The following is a 364-nucleotide window of genomic DNA, read 5'->3' as shown; positions in this document are numbered from 1 at the left end:
CCGCCCGGGGAAGGCCGGCGTCGGTGCCGCCTGGATTTCGGGATGTCACCTCGAGGGCTGGGGACTTGGGACACGAGCAGCACCGCTGCGCATCCTGAGCATGAGCAGCCCCGCCGCAGGAGCGCCTCAACAGCCCGGCCACGCTGCGGGTCCGGGCTGGGACCGCCGCCCCGCCCCACGGGGTGGCCGCTGTGCTCGGACCGCGGGGTTTAAGCCGATTTTTCTGTCGTCGCCGCGTTTATTGTGGCCTTCCCTTTGCAGTGGGTCTCTGGCCGCAGAGCCGCTCGCACGGGCTTGGAGCGGGGTCAGTTCCTGCCGCTGGTCCCGCCCCCAGCCGGCACAGCCGGGCAGGCGGAGAGAGGGA

The sequence above is a fragment of the Corvus brachyrhynchos genome, unplaced genomic scaffold (genome assembly GCF_000691975.1).
Source record: "Corvus brachyrhynchos isolate BGI_N302 unplaced genomic scaffold, ASM69197v1 scaffold692, whole genome shotgun sequence".
NCBI lineage: Eukaryota > Metazoa > Chordata > Aves > Passeriformes > Corvidae > Corvus > Corvus brachyrhynchos.
Note: the sequence above shows the minus strand (reverse complement) of the source record.